This window comes from Rattus norvegicus, chromosome 6 (genome assembly GCF_036323735.1).
Source record: "Rattus norvegicus strain BN/NHsdMcwi chromosome 6, GRCr8, whole genome shotgun sequence".
NCBI classification, from domain to species: domain Eukaryota; kingdom Metazoa; phylum Chordata; class Mammalia; order Rodentia; family Muridae; genus Rattus; species Rattus norvegicus.
The window spans coordinates 2,185,276-2,206,597 of record NC_086024.1 but is presented as its reverse complement, the minus strand read 5'-3'; positions in this window follow the sequence as shown (position 1 = coordinate 2,206,597).

The following is a 21,322-nucleotide window of genomic DNA, read 5'->3' as shown; positions in this document are numbered from 1 at the left end:
TTTAAAAGCATATAATTACAAGAGCCTGCTACTTGGAACTAACTGAATCCACAAAGAAACAGTGTTTCAGTTCGTTAAAACGTTGCTGTATCTTGAATAACAAACTTATTACATACGCATCCTATTGGAAAACTACTGAATTCACCATGATACTTAGAATCCGTTCCTTAAAATGTTTCTATATATTGAAAAGCACACTCATACAAGCATGTCCCACTGGGAACTCACTGAACTCGCCAAAAAATATTGATTCCATTCGTGAAAATTTTTCTATATCCCGAACTGTCCACTTATTACTACTGCGGCCTATTTGGAACTACACGAATTCACGAAGTTACTGAGATTCTGCTCACCAAATTTTGATAAGTCTTTAAACGTACACATATTACAAGAGCCTGCTACTGGGAACTAACTGAATTTACAAAGAAACAGTGTTTCAGTTCGTTAAAACGTTGCTCTATCTTGAATAACAAGCTTATTACATGCGAATCCTATTGGAGATCTACTGAATTCACCATGATACTTAGATTCCTTCCTTAAAATGTTGCTATATATTGAAAAGCACACTCATACAAGCATGTACCATTGGGAACTCACTGAATTCGCCTAGAAATTTTGATTCCATTCGTGAACATTTTTCTATATCCCGATCAGTACACTTATTATTACTGAGGCCTATTAGGAACTACCAGAATTCACGAAGTTACTGAGATTCGGCTCAGGAAATTTTGATAAATCTTTAAAAGAACACATATTACAAGAGCCTGCTACTGAGAACTAACTAAATTCACAAAGATACAGTGTTTGAGTACGTTAAAACGTTGCTCTATCTTGAATAACAAGCTTACTACTTGTGAATCCTATTGGGACCTACTGAATTCACCACGATACTTAGATTCCGTTCCTTAAAATATTGCTATATATTGAAAAGCACACTAATACAAGCCTGTCCCATTGGGAACTCACTGAATTCGCCTAGAAATTTTCATTCCATTCGTGAAAATTTTTCTATATCCCGAACAGTCCACTTATTACTACTGACCCCTATTGGGAAGAAACTGAGTTCACGATGTATGTGAGATTCTGCTCCACAAATTTTGATAAATCTTTAAAAGTATACATATTACAAGAGCCTGCTACTGGGAACTAACTGAATTTACAAAGAACAGTGCTTCAGTTCGTTAAAACGTTGCTCTATCTTGAATAACAAGCTTATTAAATGCGAATACTTTTGGGAACCTACTGAATTCACCATGAAACTTAGATTCCGTTCGTTAAACTTTGCTATATATTGAAAAGCACACTCATACAAGCATGTCCCATTGGGAACTCCCTGAATTCGCCTAGAAATTTGATTCCATTCGTGAAACATTTTCTATATCCCGAACAGTCCACTTATTACTACTGCGGCCTATTTGGAACTACCCGAATTCAGGAAGTTACTGAGATTCGGCTCAGGAAATTTTGATAAATCTTTAAAAGTACACATGTTACAGGAGCCTGCTCTGGGAATTAACTAAATTCACAAAGAAACAGTGTTTGAGTACGTTACAACTTTGCTCTATCTTGAATAACAAGCTTATTACTTGTGAATCTTACTGGGAACCTACTGAATTCACCATGATACTTAGATTCCGTTCCTTAAAATGTTGCTCTATATTGAAAAGCACACTCATACAAGCATGTCCCATTGGGAACTCACTGAATTCGCCTAGAAATTTTGATTCCATTCCTGAAATTTTTCTGTATCCCGAACAGTCCACTTATTACTATTGAGCAATACTGGAAGACACTGAATTCACGAAGTATGTGAGATTCGGCTCAACAAATTTTGATAAATCATTAAAAGTATACATATTACAAGAGCCTGCTACTGGGAACTAACTGAATTCACAAAGAAACAGTGTTTCAGTTCGTTAAAACGTTGCTCTATCTTGAATAACAAGCTTATTACATGCGAATCCTATTGGGAACCTATTGAATTCACCATGATACTTAGATTCCGTTCGTTAAACTGTTGCTATATATTGAAAAGCACACTCATACAAGCATGTCCCATTGGGAACTCCCTGAATTCGCCTAGAAATTTTGATTCCATTCGTGAAAATTTTTCTATATCCCGAACAGTCCACTTATTACTACTGCGGCCTATTTGGAACTACCCGAATTCAGGAATTTACTGAGATTCGGCTCAGGAAATTTTGATAAATCTTTAAAAGTACACATGTTACAGGAGCCTGCTCTGGGAACTAACTAAATTCACAAAGAAACAGTGTTTGAGTATGTTAAAACGTTGCTCTATCTTGAATAACAAGCTTATTACTTGTGAATCCTACTGGGAACCTACTGAATTCACCATGATACTTAGATTCCGTTCCTTAAAATGTTGCTCTATATTGAAAAGCACACTCATACAAGCATGTCCCATTGGGAACTCATTGAATTCGCCTAGAAATTTTGATTCCATTCCTGAAAATTTATCTATATCCCGAACAGTCCACTTATTACTACTGTGCAATACTGGAAGAAACTGAATTCACGAAGTATGTGAGGTTCGGATCAACAAATTTTGATAAATCATTAAAAGTATACATATTACAAGAGCCTGCTACTGGGAACTAACTGAATTCACAAAGAAACAGTGTTTCAGTTCGTTAAAACGTTGCTCTATCTTGAATAACAAGCTTATTACATGCGAATCCTATTGGCAACCTATTGAATTCACCATGATACTTATATTCCATTCCTTAAAATGTTGCTATATATTGAAAAGCACACTCATACAAGCATGTCCCATTGGGAACTCCCTGAATTCGCCTAGAAATTTTGATATCATTCGTGATAATTTTTCTATATCCCGAAGAGTCCACTTATTACTACTGAGCCCTATTGGGAAAAAAACTAATTCACAAAGTATCTGAGATTCGGCTCACCAAATTTTGATAAATCTTTAAAAGCATAAGTTTACAAGAGCCTGCTACTTGGAACTAACTGAATTCACAAGGAAACAGTGTTTCAGTTCGTTAAAACGTTGCTCTATCTTGAATAACAAGCTTATTACATGCGAATCCTATTGGGAACCTACTGAATTCACCATGAAACTTAGATTCCGTTCGTTAAACTTTGCTATATATTGAAAAGCACACTCATACAAGCATGTCCCATTGGGAACTCCCTGAATTCGCCTAGAAATTTGATTCCATTCGTGAAACATTTTCTATATCCCGAACAGTCCACTTATTACTACTGCGGCCTATTTGGAACTACCCGAATTCAGGAAGTTACTGAGATTCGGCTCAGGAAATTTTGATAAATCTTTAAAAGTACACATGTTACAGGAGCCTGCTCTGGGAATTAACTAAATTCACAAAGAAACAGTGTTTGAGTACGTTACAACTTTGCTCTATCTTGAATAACAAGCTTATTACTTGTGAATCTTACTGGGAACCTACTGAATTCACCATGATACTTAGATTCCGTTCCTTAAAATGTTGCTCTATATTGAAAAGCACACTCATACAAGCATGTCCCATTGGGAACTCACTGAATTCGCCTAGAAATTTTGATTCCATTCCTGAAAATTTTTCTGTATCCCGAACAGTCCACTTATTACTATTGAGCAATACTGGAAGACACTGAATTCACGAAGTATGTGAGATTCGGCTCAACAAATTTTGATAAATCATTAAAAGTATACATATTACAAGAGCCTGCTACTGGGAACTAACTGAATTCACAAAGAAACAGTGTTTCAGTTCGTTAAAACGTTGCTCTATCTTGAATAACAAGCTTATTACATGCGAATCCTATTGGGAACCTATTGAATTCACCATGATACTTAGATTCCGTTCGTTAAACTGTTGCTATATATTGAAAAGCACACTCATACAAGCATGTCCCATTGGGAACTCCCTGAATTCGCCTAGAAATTTTGATTCCATTCGTGAAAATTTTTCTATATCCCGAACAGTCCACTTATTACTACTGCGGCCTATTTGGAACTACCCGAATTCAGGAATTTACTGAGATTCGGCTCAGGAAATTTTGATAAATCTTTAAAAGTACACATGTTACAGGAGCCTGCTCTGGGAACTAACTAAATTCACAAAGAAACAGTGTTTGAGTACGTTAAAACGTTGCTCTATCTTGAATAACAAGCTTATTACTTGTGAATCCTACTGGGAACCTACTGAATTCACCATGATACTTAGATTCCGTTCCTTAAAATGTTGCTCTATATTGAAAAGCACACTCATACAAGCATGTCCCATTGGGAACTCATTGAATTCGCCTAGAAATTTTGATTCCATTCCTGAAAATTTATCTATATCCCGAACAGTCCACTTATTACTACTGTGCAATACTGGAAGAAACTGAATTCACGAAGTATGTGAGGTTCGGATCAACAAATTTTGATAAATCATTAAAAGTATACATATTACAAGAGCCTGCTACTGGGAACTAACTGAATTCACAAAGAAACAGTGTTTCAGTTCGTTAAAACGTTGCTCTATCTTGAATAACAAGCTTATTACATGCGAATCCTATTGGCAACCTATTGAATTCACCATGATACTTATATTCCATTCCTTAAAATGTTGCTATATATTGAAAAGCACACTCATACAAGCATGTCCCATTGGGAACTCCCTGAATTCGCCTAGAAATTTAGATATCATTCGTGATAATTTTTCTATATCCCGAAGAGTCCACTTATTACTACTGAGCCCTATTGGGAAAAAAACTAATTCACAAAGTATCTGAGATTCGGCTCACCAAATTTTGATAAATCTTTAAAAGCATAAGTTTACAAGAGCCTGCTACTTGGAACTAACTGAATTCACAAGGAAACAGTGTTTCAGTTCGTTAAAACGTTGCTCTATCTTGAATAACAAGCTTATTACATGCGAATCCTATTGGGAACCTACTGAATTCACCATGATACTTAGAGACCGTTCCTTAAAATGTTGCTATATATTGAAAAGCACACTCATACAAGCATGTCCAATTGGGAACTCACTGAATTCAGCTAGAAATTTTGATTCCATTAGTGAAAATTTTTCTATATCCCGAACAGTCCACTTATTACTACTGAGCAATACTGGAAGAAACTGAATTCACGAAGTATGTGAGATTCGGCTCAACAAAATTTGATAAATCTTTAAAATTATACATATTACAAGAGCCTGCTACTGGGAACTGACTGAATTCACAAAGAAACAGTGTTTCAGTTCATTAAAACGTTGCTCTGTCTTGAATAAGAAGCATATTACATGCGAATCCTATTGGGAACATACTGAATTCACCATGATACTTAGATTCCGTTCGTTAAACTGTTGCTTTATATTGAAAAGCACACTCATACAAACATGTCCCACTGGGAACTCATTGAATTCTCCTCGAAATTTTGTTTCCATTCCAGAAAATTTTTCTATATTCCCAAGAGTCCACTTATTACTTCTGCGGCCTATTGGGAACTATTCGAATTCACCAACTTACTGAGATTCGGCTCACCAAATTTTGATAAATATTTAAAAGCACACAATTACAAGAGCCTGCTACTGGGCCTTACAGAATTCACAAAGAAACAGTGTTTCAGTTCGATAAAACATTGCTCTATCTTGAATAACAAGCTTATTACATGCGAATCCTATTGGGAACTACTGAATTCACCATGTTACTTAGATTCCGTTCTTTAAAATGTTGCTATATATTGAAAAGCACACTCATACAAGCATGTCCCATTGGGAACCTACTGAATTCGCCTAGAAATTTTGATTCCATTCCTGAAAATTTTTCTATATCCCGAACAGTCCACTTATTACTAATGACACCTACTGGAAGAAACTGAATTCACGAAGTATGTGAGATTCTGCTCACCAAATTTTGATAAATCTTTAAAAGCATAAATTTACAAGAGCCTGCTACTTGTAACTAACTGAATTCACAAGGAAACAGTGTTTCAGTTCGTTAAAACGTTGCTCTATCTTGAATAACAAGCTTATTACATGCGAATCCTATTGGGAACCTACAGAATTCACCATGATACTTAGAGACCGTTCCTTAAAATGTTGCTATATATTGAAAAGCACACTCATACAAGCATGTCCCATTGGGAACTCACTGAATTGGCCTAGAAATTTTGTTTCCATTAGTGAAAATTTTTCTATATCCGGAACAGTCCACTTATTACTACTGCACCCTATTTGGAACTACACGATTTCACGAAGTTACTGAGATTAGGCTCACCAAATATTGATAAATCTTTAAATGTATACATATTACAAGAGCCTGCTACTGGGAACAGACTGAATTCACAAAGAAACAGTGTTTCAGTTCGATAAAACATTGCTCTATCTTGAAATCAAGCTTATTACATGCGTATCCTATTGGGAACTACTGAATTCACCATGTTACTTAGATTCCGTTCTTTAAAATGTTGCTATATATTGAAAAGCACACTCATACAAGCATGTCCCATTGGGAACTCACTGAATTCGCCTAGAAATTTTGATTCCATTCCTGATATTTTTCTATATCCCGAACAGTCCACTTATTACTACTGAGCCCAATTGGGAAAAAACAGAATTCAAGAAGTATGTGAGATTCGGCTCAACAAATTTTGATTAATCTTTAAAAGTATCCATATTACAAGAGCCTGCTACTAGGAACTGACTGAATTCACAAAGAAACAGTGTTTCAGTTCGTTAAAACGTTGCTCTGTCTTGAATAACAAGCTTATTACATGCGAATCCTATTGGGAACATACTGAATTCACCATGATACTTAGAATCCGTTCGTTAAACTGTTGCTATATATTGAAAAGCACACTCATACAATCATGTCCCATTGGGAACTCCTTGAATTCGCCTAGAAATTTTGATTCCATTCGTGAAAATTTTTCTATATCCCGAACAGTCCACTTTTTACTACTGCGGCCTATTGGTAACTAAGTGAATTCACCAAGTTCCTGACATTCGGCTCACCAAAGTTTGATAAATCTTTAAAAGTACACATATTACAAGACCTGCTACTGGGAAATGACTGAATTCACAAAGAAATAGTGTTTCAGTTCGTTAAAACTTTGCTCTATCTTGAATAACATGCTTATTACATGCGAATCCTATTGGGAACCTATTGAATTTACAATGATACTTAGATTCCGTTCCTTAATTGTTGCTATATATTGAAAAGCACCCTCATACAAGCATGTCCCATTGGGAACTCACTTTATTCGCCTAGAAATTTTGATTTCATTCGTGAAAATTTTTCTTATCCCAAACAGTCCACTTATTACTACTGTGCCCTATTGGGAAGAAACTGAATTCACCAAGTATCTGAGATTCTGCTCACCAAATTTTGATAAATCTTTAAAAGCACAAAATTACAAAAGCCTTCTAGTCGGAACAATCTGAATTCACAAAGAAACAATGTTTGAGTTCGTTAAAACGTTGCTCTATCTTTAATAAGAAGCTTATTATATGCGAATCCTATTGGGAACCTACTGAATTCACCATGATACTTAGATTCCGTTCGTTAAACTGTTGCTATATATTGAAAGGCAAACTCATACAAGCATGTCCCATTGGGAACTACTGAATTCGCCTAGAAATTTTGATTCCACTCGTGAAAATTTTTCTATATCCCGAACAGTCCACTTATTACTACTGCGGCCTATTTGGAACTACCCGAAATCACGAAATTACTGAGATTCGGCTCACCAAATTTTGATAAATCTTTAAAAGTACACATATTACAAGAGCCTGCTACTGGGAACTAACTGAATTTAAAAAGAAACAGTGTTTCAGTTCGTAAAAACGTTGCTCTATCTTGATTAACAAGCTTATTACATTCGAATCCTATTGGGAACCTATTGAATTCACCATGATACTTAGATTCCGTTCCTTAAAATGTTGCTATATATTGAAAAGCACACTCATACAAGCATGTCCCATTGGGAACTCACTGAATTCGCCTAGAAATTTTGATTTCATTCGTGAAAATTTTCCTATATCCCGAACAGTCCACTTATTACTACTGCGGCCTATTTGGAATTACACGAATTCACGAATTTACTGAGATTCGGCTCACCAAATTTTGATAATTCTTTAAAAGTATACATATTACAAGAGCCTGCTAGTGGGAACTAACTGAATTCAAAGAAACACGGCTTCAGTTCCTTAAAACGTTGCTCTATCTTGAATAAAAAGCTTATTAAATGCGAATCCTATTGGGAACCTACTGAATTCACCATGATACTTAGATTCCGTTCGTTAAACTGTTGCTATATATTGAAAAGCACAATCATACAAGCATGTCCCATTGGGAACTCATTGAATTCTCCTAGAAATTTTGATTCCATTCCAGAAATTTTTTCTGTATTCCGAAGAGTCCACTTATTACTACTGCGGCCTATTGGGTTCTACCCGAATTCACGAAGTTACTAAGATACGGCTCAGGAAATTTTGATAAATCTTTAAAAGTACACATATTACAAGAGCCTGCTACAGGGAATTAACTTATTCACAAAGAAACAGTGTTTGAGTACGTTAAAACGTTGCTCTATCTTGAATAACAAGCTTATTACTTGTGAATCCTATTGGGACCTACTGAATTCACCATGATACTTAGATTCCGTTACTTAAAATGTTACTATATATTGAAAAGCACACTCATACAAGCATGTCACATTGAGAACTCCCTGAATTCGCCGAGAAATTTGATTTCATTTGTGAAAATTTTTCTATATCCCGAACAGTCCACTTATTACTACTGAGCTCTATTGGGAAGAAACTGAATTCACCAAGTGACTGAGATCCTGCTCACCAAATTTTGATAAATCTATAAAAGCACAAAATTACAAGAGCCTGCTACTTGGAACTAATTGAATTCACAAAGAAACAGTGTTTCAGTTCGTTAAAACCTTGCTATATTTTGAATAACAAGCTTATTACATGCGAATCCTATTGGGAACCTACTGAATTCAACATGATACTTTGAATCCGTTCCTTAAAATGTCTATAATTGAAAAGCACACTCATACAAGCATGTGCCATTGGGAACTCACTGAATTTGCCTAGAAATTTTGATTCCATTCGTTAAAATTTTTCCATATCCCGAACAGTCCACTTATTACTACTGCGGCCTATTTGGAACTACCGGAATTCACGAAGTTACTGAGATTCGGCTCAGGAAATTTTGATAAATCTTTAAAAGTACACATATTACAAGAGCCTTCTACCTGGAACTAACTAAATTCCAAAGAAACAGTGTTGAGTACGTTAAAACGTTGCTCTATCTTGAATAACAAGCTTATTACTTGTGAATCCTATTGGGACCTACTGAATTCACCATGATACTTAGATTCCGTTCCTTAAAATGTTGCTATATATTGAAAAGCACACTCATACAAGCATGTCCCATTGGGAACCTACTGAATTCGCCTAGAAATTTTGATTCCATTCCTGAAAATTTTTCTATATCCCGAACAGTCCACTTATTACTAATGACACCTACTGGAAGAAACTGAATTCACGAAGTATGTGAGATTCGGCTCAACAAATTTTGATAAATCTTTAAAGTATATATATTACAAGAGCCTGCTACTGGGAACTAACTGAATTCAAAAAACAGTGCTTCAGTTCGTTAAAACGTTGCTCTATCTTGAATAACAAGCTTATTAAATGCGCATCCTATTGGGAACCTTCTGAATTCACCATGATACTTAGATTCCGTTACTTAAAATGTTGCTATGTATTGAAAAGCACACTCATACAAGCATGTCCCATTGGGAACTCACTGAATTCGCCTAAAAATTTTGATTCCATTCGTGAAAATTTTTCGATATCCCGAACAGTCCACTTATTACTACTGAGCCCTATTGGGAACTAAGTGAATTCACAAAGTTACTGAGATTCGGCTCACCAAATTTTGATAATCTTTAAAAGTACACATATTACAAGAGCCTGTACTGGGAACTAACTGAATTCATAGAGAAACAGTGTTTCAATTCGTTAAAACTTTGCTTAGATTCCGTTCCTTAAAATGTTGCTATATATTGAAAACCACAATCATACAAGCATGTCCCATTGGGAACTCACTGAATTCGCCTAGAAATTTTGATTCCATTCCTGAAAATTTTTATATATCCCGAAAAGTCCACTTATTACTACTGAGCCCTATTGGGAAGAAACTGAATTCACAAAGTATGTGAGATTCGGCTCAACAAATTTTGATAAATCTTTAAAAGTATACATATTACAAGAGCCTACTACTGGGAACTAACTGAATTCACAAAGAAACAGTGCTTCAGTTCGTTAAAACGTTGCTCTATCTTGAATAACAAGCTTATTACTTGTGAATCCTATTGGGACCTACTGAATTCACCATGATACTTAGATTCCGTTACTTAAAATGTTGCTATATATTGAAAAGCACACTAATACAAGCATGTCCCATTGGGAACTCACTGAATTCGCCTAGAAATTTTCATTCCATTCGTGAAAATTTTTCTATATCCCGAACAGTCCACTTATTACTACTGACCCCTATTGGGAAGAAACTGAATTCACGATGTATGTGAGATTCTGCTCCACAAATTTTGATAAATCTTTAAAAGTATACATATTACAAGAGCCTGCTCCTGGGAACTAACTGTATTCAAAGAAACAGTGTTTCAGTTCGTTAAAACGTTGCTCTATCTTGTATAACTAGCTTATTACTTGCGAATCCTATTGGATATCTACTGAATTCACAATGATACTTAGATTCCGTTACTTAAAATGTTGCTACATAAGAAAAGCACACTCATACAAGCATGTCCCATTGGGAACTCCCTGATTTCGCCTAGAAATTTTGATTCTATTCGTGAAAATTTTTCTATATCCCGAAGAGTCCACTTATTACTACTGCGGCCTATTGGCAACTAACCGAAATCACCAAGTTACTGAGATTCGGCCATAAAATTTTGATAAATCTTTAAAAGCACACAATTACAAGAGCCTGCTACTGGGCCTTACTGTATTCACCAAGAAACAGTGTTTCAGTATGATAAAACATTGCTCTATCTTGAATAACAAGCTTATTACATGCGAATCCTATTGGGAACCTACTGAATTCACCATGATACTTAGAATCCGTTCCTTAAAATGTTGCTATATATTGAAAAGCACACTCACACAAGCATGTCCCATTGGGAACTCACTGAATTCGCCTAGAAATTTTGATTCCATTCATGAAAATTTTTCTATATCCCGAACAGTCCACTTATTACTACTGAGCGCTATTGGGAAGAAACTGAATTCACCAAGTTACTGAGATTCTGCTCAGGAAATTTTGATAAATCTTTAAAAGTACACATATTACAAGAGCCTTCTACTGGGAACTAACTAAATTCAAAGAAACAGTGCTTCAGTTCGTGAAAACATTGCTCTATCTTGAATAACAAGCTTATTACATGCGAATCCTATTGGGAAACTATTGAATTTACCATGATACTTATATTACGTTCCTTAATATTTTGCTATATATTGAAAAGCACTCATACAAGCATGTCCCATTGGGAACTCCCTGAATTCGCCTAGAAATTTTGATTTCATTCGTGAAAATTTTTCTATATCCCGAACAGTCCACTTATTACTACTGAGCGCTATTGGGAAGAAACTGAATTCACCAAGTTACTGAGATTCTGCTCACCAAATTTTGATAAATCTTTAAGAGCACAAAATTACAAGAGCCTGCTACTTGGAACTAACTGAATTCACAAAGAAACAGTGTTTCAGTTCGTTAAAACGTTGCTCTATCTTGAATAACAAGCTTATTACATGCGAATCCTATTGGGAACCTACTGCATTCACCATGATACTTAGAATCCGTTCCTTAAAATGTTGCTATATATTGAAAAGAACACTCATACAAGCATGTCACATTGGGAACTCCCTGAATTCGGCTAGAAATTTTGATTCCATTCGTGAAAATATTTCTATATCCCGAACAGTCCACTTATTACTACTGCGGCCTATTTGGAACTACCGGAATTCACGAATTAACTGAGATTCGGCTCATTAAATTTTGATAAATCTATAAAAGTACACATATTACAAGAGCCTTCTACTGGGAACTAACTAGATTCACAAAGAAACAGTGTTTGAGTACGTTAAAACGTTGCTCTATCTTGAATAACAAGCTTATTACTTGTGAATCCTATTGGGACCTACTGAATTCACCATGATACTTAGATTCCGTTCCTTAAAATGTTGCTATATATTGAAAAGCACACTCATACAAGCATGTCCCATTGGGAACTCACTGAATTCGCCTAGAAATTTTGATTCCATTCCTGAAAATTTTTCTATATCCCGAACAGTCCACTTATTACTACTGAGCCCTACTGGAAGATACTGAATTCACAAAGTATGTGAGATTCGGCTCAACAAATTTTGATAAATCTTTAAAGTATACATATTTCAAGAGCCTACTACTGGGAACTAACTGAATTCAAAGAAACAGTGCTTCAGTTCGTTAAAACGTTGCTCTATCTTGAATAACAAGCTTATTAATGCGAATCCTATTGGGAACCTACTGAATTCACCATGATACTTAGAATCCGTTCCTTAAAATGTTGCTATATATTGAAAAGCACACTCATACAAGCATGTCCCATTGGGAACTCACTGAATTCGCCTAGAAATTTTGATTCCATTCGTTAAAATTTTTCTATATCCCGAAGAGTCCACTTATTACTACTGCGGCCTATTTGGAACTACCCGAATTCACGAAGTTACTGAGATTCGGCTCAGGAAATTTTGATAAATCTTTAAAAGTACACATATTACAAGAGCCTGCTACAGGGAACTAACTAAATACACAAAGAAACAGTGTTTGAGTACGTTAAAACGTTGCTCTATCTTGAATAACAAGCTTATTACTTGTGAATCCTATTGGGACCTACTGAATTCACCATGATACTTAGATTCCTTTCCTTAAAATGTTGCTATATATTGAAAAGCACACTCATACAAGCATGTCCCATTTGGAACTCCCTGAATTCGCCTAGAAATTTTGATTCCATTAGTGAAAATTTTTCTATATCCCGAACAGTCCACTTATTACTACTGCGGCCTATTGGGAACTAACCGAATTCACCAACTTACGGAGAATCGGCTCACCAAATTTTGATAAATCTTTAAGCACACAATTACAAGAGCCTGCTACTGGGCCTTACTGAACTCACAAAGAAAAAGTGTTTCAGTTCGTTAAAACGTTGCTCTATCTTGAATAACATGCTTATTTCTTGCGAATCCTATTGGAGATCTACTGAATTCACCATGATACTTAGATTCCGTTACTTAAAATGTTGCTATATATTGAAAAGCACACTCATACAACATGTCCCATTGGGAACTCCCTGAATTCGCATAGAAATTTTGATTCCATTCCTCAATATTTTTCTATATCCCGAAGAGTCCACTTATTACTACTGCGGCCTAAGGGAACTAATCGAATTCACCAACTTACTGAGATTCGGCTCACCAATTTTGATAAATCTTTAAAAGCACACAATTACAAGAGCCTGCTCCTGGGCCTTATGAACTCACAAAGAAACAGTGTTTCAGTTCGTTAAAACGTTGCTCTATCTTGAATAACAAGTTTATTGCATGCGAATCCTATTGGGAACTGACTGAATTCACCATGATACTTAGATCCGTTCCTTAAAATGTTGCTATATATTGAAAAGCACACTCATACAAGCATGTCATATTGGGAACTCACTGAATTCGCCTAGAAATTTTGATTCCATTCATGAAAATTTTTCTATATCCCGAACAGTCCACTTATTACTACTGCGGCCTATTTGGAACTACCGGAATTCACGAAGTTACTGAGATTCGGCTCAGGAAATTTTGATAAATCTATAAAAGTACACATATTACAAGAGCCTTCTACTGGGAACTAACTAGATTCACAAAGAAACAGTGTTTGAGTACGTTAAAACGTTGCTCTATCTTGAATAACAAGCTTATTACTTGTGAACCCTATTGGGACCTACTGAATTCACCATGATACTTAGATTCCGTTCCTTAAAATGTTGCTATATATTGAAAAGCACACTCATACAAGCATGTCCCATTGGGAACTCACTGAATTCGCCTAGAAATTTTGATTCCATTCCTGAAAATTTTTCTATATCCCGAACAGTCCACTTATTACTACTGAGCCGTACTGGAAGAAACTGAATTCACGACTTATGTGAGATTCGGCTCAACAAATTTTGATAAATCTTTAAAGTATACATATTACAAGAGCCTGCTACTGGGAACTAACTGAATTCAAAGAAACAGTGCTTCAGTTCGTTAAAACGTTGCTCTATCTTGAATAACAAGCTTATTACATGCGAATCCTATTGGGAACCTACTGAATTCACCATGATACTTAGAATCCGTTCCTTAAAATGTTGCTATATATTGAAAAGCACACTCATACAAGCATGTCCCATTGGGAACTCACTGAATTCGCCTAGAAATTTTGATTCCATTCGTTAAAATTTTTCTATATCCCAAAGAGTCCACTTATTACTACTGCGGCCTATATGGAACTACCGGAATTCACGAAGTTACTGAGATTCGGCTCAGGAAATTTTGATAAATCTTTAAAAGTACACATATTACAATAGCCTGCTACAGGAAACTAACTAAATACACAAAGAAACAGTGTTTGTGTACGTTAAAACGTTGCTCTATCTTTAATAACAAGCTTCTTACTTGTGAATCCTATTGGGACCTACTGAATTCACCATGTTACTTAGATTCCGTTCCTTAAAATGTTGATATATATTGAAAATCACACTCATACAAGCATGTCCCATTTGGAACTCCCTGAATTCGCCTAGAAATTTTGATTCCATTAGTGAAAATTTTTCTATATCACGAACAGTCCTCTTATTACTACTGCGGCCTATTGGGAACTAACCGAATTCACCAACTTACGGAGAATCGGCTCACCAAATTTTGATAAATATTTAAGCACACAATTACAAGAGCCTGCTACTGGGCCTTACTGAATTCAAAAAGAAACAGTGTTTCAGTTCGTTAAAACGTTGCTCTATCTTGAATAACAAGCTTATTACTTGCGAATATTATTGGAGATCTACTGAATTCACCATGATACTTAGATTCTGTTACTTAAAATGTTGCTATATATTGAAAAGCACACTCATACAACATGTCCCATTGGGAACTCCCTGAATTCGCATAGAAATTTTGATTCCATTCCTCAATATTTTTCTATATCCCGAAGAGTCCACTTATTACTACTGCGGCCTAAGGGAACTAATCGAATTCACCAACTTACTGAGATTCGGCTCACCAATTTTGATAAATCTTTAAAAGCACACAATTACAAGAGCCTGCTCCTTGGCCTTACTGAACTCACAAAGAAACAGTGTTTCAGTTCGTTAAAACGTTGCTCTATCTTGAATAACAAGTTTATTACATGCGAATCCTATTGGGAACCTAGTGAATTCACCATGATACTTAGATTCCGTTCCTTAAAATGTTGCTATATATTGAAAATCACACTCATACAAGCATGTCCCATTGGGAACTCACTGAATTTGCATAGAAATTTTCTTTCCATTCGTGAAAATTTTTCGATATCCCGAACAGTCCACTTATTACTACTGAGCCCTATTGGGAACTAAGTGAATTCACAAAGTTACTGAGATTCGGCTCACCAAATTTTGATAATCTTTAAAAGTACACATATTAAAAGAGCCTGTAATGGGAACTAACTGAATTCATAAAGAAACAGTGTTTCAATTCGTTAAAACTTTGTTCTATCTTGAATAACAAGCTTATTACTTGTGAATCCTATTGGGACCCATTGAATTCACCATGATACTTAAATTCCGTTCCTTAAAATGTTGCTATATATTGAAAATCACACTCATACAAGCATGTCCCATTGGGAACTCACTGAATTAGCCTAGAAATTTTGATTCCATTCGTTAATATTTTCTATATACCGAAGAGTCCACTTATTACTACTGCGGCCTATTTGGAACTACCCGAATTCACGAAGTTACTGAGATTCGGCTCAAGAAATTTTGATAAATCTTTAAAAGTACACATATTACAAGAGCCTGCAAGAGTGAACTAACTAAATTCACAAAGAAACAGTGTTTCAGTTCGATAAAACATTGCTCTATCTTGAATAACAAGCTTATTACATGCGAATCCTATTGGGAATCTACTGCATTCACCATGATACTTAGAATCCGTTCCTTAAAATGTTGCTATATATTGAAAAGCACACTCATACAACATGTCCCATTGGGAACTCCCTGAATTCGCATAGAAATTTTGATTCCATTCCTCAATATTTTTCTATATCCCGAAGAGTCCACTTATTACTACTGCGGCCTAAGGGAACTAATCGAATTCACCAACTTACTGAGATACGGCTCACCAATTTTGATAAATCTTTAAAAGCACACAATTACAAGAGCCTGCTCCTGGGCCTTATGAACTCACAAAGAAACAGTGTTTCAGTTCGTTAAAACGTTGCTCTATCTTGAATAACAAGTTTATTGCATGCGAATCCTATTGGGAACCGACTGAATTCACCATGATACTTAGATCCGTTCCTTAAAATGTTGCTATATATTGAAAAGCACACTCATACAAGCATGTCATATTGGGAACTCACTGAATTCGCCTAGAAATTTTGATTCCATTCATGAAAATTTTTCTATATCCCGAACAGTCCACTTATTACTACTGCGGCCTATTTGGAACTACCGGAATTCACGAAGTTACTGAGATTCGGCTCAGGAAATTTTGATAAATCTATAAAAGTACACATATTACAAGAGCCTTCTACTGGGAACTAACTAGATTCACAAAGAAACAGTGTTTGAGTACGTTAAAACGTTGCTCTATCTTGAATAACAAGCTTATTACTTGTGAACCCTATTGGGACCTACTGAATTCACCATGATACTTAGATTCCGTTCCTTAAAATGTTGCTATATATTGAAAAGCACACTCATACAAGCATGTCCCATTGGGAACCTACTGAATTCGCCTAGAAATTTTGATTCCATTCCTGAAAATTTTTCTATATCCCGAACAGTCCACTTATTACTACTGAGCCGTACTGGAAGAAACTGAATTCACGACTTATGTGAGATTCGGCTCAACAAATTTTGATAAATCTTTAAAGTATACATATTACAAGAGCCTGCTACTGGGAACTAACTGAATTCAAAGAAACAGTGCTTCAGTTCGTTAAAACGTTGCTCTATCTTGAATAACAAGCTTATTAATGCGAATCCTATTGGGAACCTACTGAATTCACCATGATACTTAGAATCCGTTCCTTAAAATGTTGCTATATATTGAAAAGCACACTCATACAAGCATGTCCCATTGGGAACTCATTGAATTCTCCTAGAAATTTTGATTCCATTCCAGAAATTTTTTCTGTATTCCGAAGAGTCCACTTATTACTACTGCGGCCTATTGGGTTCTACCCGAATTCACGAAGTTACTAAGATACGGCTCAGGAAATTTTGATAAATCTTTAAAAGTACACATATTACAAGAGCCTGCTACAGGGAATTAACTTATTCACAAAGAAACAGTGTTTGAGTACGTTAAAACGTTGCTCTATCTTGAATAACAAGCTTATTACTTGTGAATCCTATTGGGACCTACTGAATTCACCATGATACTTAGATTCCGTTACTTAAAATGTTACTATATATTGAAAAGCACACTCATACAAGCATGTCACATTGAGAACTCCCTGAATTCGCCGAGAAATTTGATTTCATTTGTGAAAATTTTTCTATATCCCGAACAGTCCACTTATTACTACTGAGCTCTATTGGGAAGAAACTGAATTCACCAAGTGACTGAGATCCTGCTCACCAAATTTTGATAAATCTATAAAAGCACAAAATTACAAGAGCCTGCTACTTGGAACTAATTGAATTCACAAAGAAACAGTGTTTCAGTTCGTTAAAACCTTGCTATATTTTGAATAACAAGCTTATTACATGCGAATCCTATTGGGAACCTACTGAATTCAACATGATACTTTGAATCCGTTCCTTAAAATGTCTATAATTGAAAAGCACACTCATACAAGCATGTGCCATTGGGAACTCACTGAATTTGCCTAGATATTTTGATTCCATTCGTTAAAATTTTTCCATATCCCGAACAGTCCACTTATTACTACTGCGGCCTATTTGGAACTACCGGAATTCACGAAGTTACTGAGATTCGGCTCAGGAAATTTTGATAAATCTTTAAAAGTACACATATTACAAGAGCCTTCTACCTGGAACTAACTAAATTCCAAAGAAACAGTGTTGAGTACGTTAAAACGTTGCTCTATCTTGAATAACAAGCTTATTACTTGTGAATCCTATTGGGACCTACTGAATTCACCATGATACTTAGATTCCGTTCCTTAAAATGTTGCTATATATTGAAAAGCACACTCATACAAGCATGTCCCATTGGGAACCTACTGAATTCGCCTAGAAATTTTGATTCCATTCCTGAAAATTTTTCTATATCCCGAACAGTCCACTTATTACTAATGACACCTACTGGAAGAAACTGAATTCACGAAGTATGTGAGATTCGGCTCAACAAATTTTGATAAATCTTTAAAGTATACATATTACAAGAGCCTGCTACTGGGAACTAACTGAATTCAAAGAAACAGTGCTTCAGTTCGTTAAAACGTTGCTCTATCTTGAATAACAAGCTTATTAATGCGAATCCTATTGGGAACCTACTGAATTCACCATGATACTTAGAATCCGTTCCTTAAAATGTTGCTATATATTGAAAAGCACACTCATACAAGCATGTCCCATTGGGAACTCATTGAATTCTCCTAGAAATTTTGATTCCATTCCAGAAATTTTTTCTGTATTCCGAAGAGTCCACTTATTACTACTGCGGCCTATTGGGTTCTACCCGAATTCACGAAGTTACTAAGATACGGCTCAGGAAATTTTGATAAATCTTTAAAAGTACACATATTACAAGAGCCTGCTACAGGGAATTAACTTATTCACAAAGAAACAGTGTTTGAGTACGTTAAAACCTTGCTCTATCTTGAATAACAAGCTTATTACTTGTGAATCCTATTGGGACCTACTGAATTCACCATGATACTTAGATTCCGTTACTTAAAATGTTACTATATATTGAAAAGCACACTCATACAAGCATGTCACATTGAGAACTCCCTGAATTCGCCGAGAAATTTGATTTCATTTGTGAAAATTTTTCTATATCCCGAACAGTCCACTTATTACTACTGAGCTCTATTGGGAAGAAACTGAATTCACCAAGTGACTGAGATCCTGCTCACCAAATTTTGATAAATCTATAAAAGCACAAAATTACAAGAGCCTGCTACTTGGAACTAATTGAATTCACAAAGAAACAGTGTTTCAGTTCGTTAAAACCTTGCTATATTTTGAATAACAAGCTTATTACATGCGAATCCTATTGGGAACCTACTGAATTCAACATGATACTTTGAATCCGTTCCTTAAAATGTCTATAATTGAAAAGCACACTCATACAAGCATGTGCCATTGGGAACTCACTGAATTTGCCTAGAAATTTTGATTCCATTCGTTAAAATTTTTCCATATCCCGAACAGTCCACTTATTACTACTGCGGCCTATTTGGAACTACCGGAATTCACGAAGTTACTGAGATTCGGCTCAGGAAATTTTGATAAATCTTTAAAAGTACACATATTACAAGAGCCTTCTACCTGGAACTAACTAAATTCCAAAGAAACAGTGTTGAGTACGTTAAAACGTTGCTCTATCTTGAATAACAAGCTTATTACTTGTGAATCCTATTGGGACCTACTGAATTCACCATGATACTTAGATTCCGTTCCTTAAAATGTTGCTATATATTGAAAAGCACACTCATACAAGCATGTCCCATTGGGAACCTACTGAATTCGCCTAGAAATTTTGATTCCATTCCTGAAAATTTTTCTATATCCCGAACAGTCCACTTATTACTAATGACACCTACTGGAAGAAACTGAATTCACGAAGTATGTGAGATTCGGCTCAACAAATTTTGATAAATCTTTAAAGTATATATATTACAAGAGCCTGCTACTGGGAACTAACTGAATTCAAAAAACAGTGCTTCAGTTCGTTAAAACGTTGCTCTATCTTGAATAACAAGCTTATTAAATGCGCATCCTATTGGGAACCTTCTGAATTCACCATGATACTTAGATTCCGTTACTTAAAATGTTGCTATGTATTGAAAAGCACACTCATACAAGCATGTCCCATTGGGAACTCACTGAATTCGCCTAAAAATTTTGATTCCATTCGTGAAAATTTTTCGATATCCCGAACAGTCCACTTATTACTACTGAGCCCTATTGGGAACTAAGTGAATTCACAAAGTTACTGAGATTCGGCTCACCAAATTTTGATAATCTTTAAAAGTACACATATTACAAGAGCCTGTACTGGGAACTAACTGAATTCATAGAGAAACAGTGTTTCAATTCGTTAAAACTTTGCTTAGATTCCGTTCCTTAAAATGTTGCTATATATTGAAAACCACAATCATACAAGCATGTCCCATTGGGAACTCACTGAATTCGCCTAGAAATTTTGATACCATTCCTGAAAATTTTTATATATCCCGAAAAGTCCACTTATTACTACTGAGCCCTATTGGGAAGAAACTGAATTCACAAAGTATGTGAGATTCGGCTCAACAAATTTTGATAAATCTTTAAAAGTATACATATTACAAGAGCCTACTACTGGGAACTAACTGAATTCACAAAGAAACAGTGCTTCAGTTCGTTAAAACGTTGCTCTATCTTGAATAACAAGCTTATTACTTGTGAATCCTATTGGGACCTACTGAATTCACCATGATACTTAGATTCCGTTACTTAAAATGTTGCTATATATTGAAAAGCACACTAATACAAGCATGTCCCATTGGGAACTCACTGAATTCGCCTAGAAATTTTCATTCCATTCGTGAAAATTTTTCTATATCCCGAACAGTCCACTTATTACTACTGACCCCTATTGGGAAGAAACTGAATTCACGATGTATGTGAGATTCTGCTCCACAAATTTTGATAAATCTTTAAAAGTATACATATTACAAGAGCCTGCTCCTGGGAACTAACTGTATTCAAAGAAACAGTGTTTCAGTTCGTTAAAACGTTGCTCTATCTTGTATAACTAGCTTATTACTTACGAATCCTATTGGATATCTACTGAATTCA